This window comes from Tachyglossus aculeatus, chromosome 11 (genome assembly GCF_015852505.1).
Source record: "Tachyglossus aculeatus isolate mTacAcu1 chromosome 11, mTacAcu1.pri, whole genome shotgun sequence".
Classification (NCBI taxonomy): Eukaryota; Metazoa; Chordata; class Mammalia; order Monotremata; family Tachyglossidae; genus Tachyglossus; species Tachyglossus aculeatus.
The window spans coordinates 12,767,986-12,771,314 of NC_052076.1; the positions used below are offsets into that span (position 1 = coordinate 12,767,986).

The 3,329-nt window shown below is 47.0% G+C and overlaps 1 non-coding gene across 1 annotated transcript; it reads right to left on the bottom strand.

Moving 5' to 3' along the window:
* Nucleotides 1-1,948: 1,948 nt before the first annotated feature.
* LOC119935323 lies at nucleotides 1,949-2,086 on the bottom strand. Its single transcript, XR_005453208.1, has one exon. It is a non-coding gene; the product is annotated as a small nucleolar RNA SNORA7 (small nucleolar RNA).
* Nucleotides 2,087-3,329: the final 1,243 nt, after the last annotated feature.

The window sequence follows — 3,329 nt, forward strand, 5'->3', positions numbered from 1 at the left end:
ATGGATTGTGGAGGGAGGTGGAGGGAGAACAGTGTGAGCAAGGGAGTAAGGGACTGAAATCAATCAAGCAATAATATATATTGAGCTCTTACTATGTGCAGAAAACGGTGCTACGGGCTTGGGAGAGTATAACATAACAATTTAACGTACACATTCCCTGCCCACAGCAAGTTTACAGCCTAGAAGGGAAAGGCACTTAGAGCGGGTGGCACTGAAACAATTATACCTTCATCATCATAGTTATCAACGGCTTCCTGATGGATGGGATCCTGTCAACACAGCTGCATTCTTCTTCCAGCTAATTGGCAGTCCCAAGCACTTTGCTCATTCTGAAAACCAGTTCCACATCAACTACAGATCTTGTATATGTCCCTCCAGAGTTCAGTCACAATGACAACGGTCTCTGTGAAAAACGAAATGCAGTGTTGCCTAATTGAACAAACCTGGCCTGGGAGGCAGAGGGCCTAGGAATCAGAGGACCGGGGTTCTAATCCTGGCTCTGTCACTTGTATGCTGTGACCTTGGGCAAGTCACCTAAATTCTCTGGGCCTCAGTTACCTCGTCTGCAAAATGGGGACTATGATTGTATGGACGGCCGTCGACCCCCGGCCCGGAATGCCCTCCCTCCGCACAGCCACCAAACTAGCTCTCTTCCTCCCTTCAAAGCCCTCCTGAGAGCTCACCTCCTCCAGGAGGCCTTCCCACACTCAGCCCCCTCCTTCCCCTCCCCACAGCACCTGTATATCTGATGTTGGTACAGATTTATTACTCTATTTTACTTGTACATATTTACATATTCTATTTCTTTTCTTTGTTAATATGCTTTGTTTTGTTGTCTGTCTCCCCCTTCTAGGCTGGGAGCCCGCTGTTGGGTAGGGACCATCTCTATATGTTGCCAACTTGTTCTTCCCTAGTGCTTAGTACAATGCTCTGAACACAGTAAGCGCTCAATAAATACAATTGAATGAATGAATTGTGAGCCCCATAAGGGACATGGACTGTATCCAACCTGACTAGCTTGTGCTTATGCCTACACTTAGTACAGTGTCTAGCGCACAGAAAGTGCTTAACAAATATTATAAAAAAGAGCAGACTTTTAAGATCCCTTGCCCCCTTTTTGTTATTGGTTCATAAGTCTCCCAAGGGGTAGGGGCCAGGACTAATTCCTACCTGTGTATTCCTTCCTAGCACCTTAGTATGCTGCTCTGAACACAAGAAGCAGTGTGGCTCAGTGGAAAGAGCCCAGGCTTTGGACTCAGAGGTCATGGGTTCAAATCCTGGCTCTGCCAATTGTCAGCTGTGTGACTTTGGGCAAGTCACTTCACTTCTCTGGGCCTCAGTTACCTCACCTGTAAAATGGGGGTGAAGACTGTGAGCCCCCCCCATGGGGCAACCTGATCACCTTGTAACCTCTCCAGCACTTAGAACGGTGCTTTGCACATAGTAAGCGCTTAATAAATACCAAAATTATTTTTATTATTGATTATTATGAAGTGCTTACTAAATAGTAGTGAGAAGAAGCGGCATGGCCTAGTGGACCTGGGTTCTAAACCCAGCTCCACCATTTGTCACTTCATTTCTCTGTGCCTCAGTTCCCTCATCTGTTAAATGGGGACTAGGACTGTGAGCCCTATATAGGACAGGGACTTTGTACAACCTGATTACCTTGTGTCTACCGCAGTGCTTAGAACAGGGCCTACAACATAGTAAGTGCTTATCTCATCTTGTCTTCTGCTGTTGAGTTGTTTCTGTTCCATAACGACTCCATGGACGCATCTATCCTAGAACACCCCACTTCCATTCTGCATTTGTACTGGTAGTGTTTTGATATAATTTTCTTAGTAAGAATACAGAAGTGATTTACCAGTGCCTTCTTCTGCACAGTAAGCTTGAGTCTCCACCCTCAACTATCTCCCACACCTCTGCTGCCCAGCACAGGTGAGTTTTGACTTGTAGCAGATTGCCTTCTACTTGCTAGCCACTGCCCAGGCTAGGAATGGAATGGCAATGCCTCTGCCCGACTCTCCCTCCTGTAGCCGAGACTGGTAAAGTACTGGAAACTCTCTAGATGCGATCCTGAGAGGGAAGTAAGTGCTTAACAAGTACCATAAAAAAAACCCCAAAACTAAACTATGACTTCTAGTGTTCTGGCCGTCACTGATTCAAGGTGACTGGTCCATGGTTGCACACCAGCATCTTGGCCCTTGTTGTAACAGTGTGCTGTAGTGGAAAGAGCTTGGTCCTGGGTGTCAGAGAAACTGGGTTTTACTCCTGGCTCCTCCACATGTCCACTGTGTGACCTTGGACAAGTCACTTAACATTTCTGTGCTTCAGTTCCCTTATTTGCAAAATGAGGATTCAATACCTGTTTTTCCTCCTACTTGGGCTCTGTAAGCCTCCTCTAGGACCTGAATATTCTGTATCTACCCCAGTGCTTAGTACAGTGCTGGGCACTGTGTGAGTATGCACATACCGTCATCGTTCCATGAGTCAGTTCCCTGGGGCACCAGACAGAGCAAAGGGGGATGGAGAAAGTAGGCAAGGGAAAGCAGAATTGCAGATTTGCTACATCAACTCCTTTTAAGGTGATCATTCATAAGGATTTATACCGGACAGCCCGGCTTTCAGTCAGTCTGTGTCCCAGCTGGCATGAGGCAACACCAGACATCTTTGTGTCCTCTCTGCTCGGCTCCTGCCTCCAGGTTCTGTGGCTTGGGAAGAGGCTCCCGTGTTCCCAGGGATCTAGGAGGGAAGGGTAGCAGTGGCTCGGGCAAAGTGGGGGAGACGGGAGCCCCCTTGGGACACACTCTGGCCTCAGGTGGCCTCGGATGAATTTTCCTAAATGACACATATGACATCATCACATCCCATCGTTACACAGCATATAGTGATGTCACAAGCATACAGGCCTGCATCTGTGAGGGTGGTCAGAACTAGCCTCCGCCCCTGAGCCACTGGAGAGTAATAATAATAATAATGATTATAGTATTTGCTAAATGCTTACTATGGGTCAGGCACTTTTCTAAAGGAGAAAAGTAGAGACCCCCCAAGTCTGCTTTGCTGCTCTCTCCCTGCCGCTGCTCCCCTCCCTCTGCCCCCAGCATACATTCATTCACTCATTCAATCATTCATTTATTCAGATGTATTTATTGGGCGCTTTTGTGCTAAGCACTGTACTCAGAGCTGGGGAGAGTACAATATAACAATAAACAAACAGATTCCCTGCCCACAAAGAGCTTACAGCCTAGAAGGGGAGACAGACATTAATATAAATAAATATGACAGATGTGTACGTAAGGGTTGTGAGGCTGGACAGGGAGATGAATTAA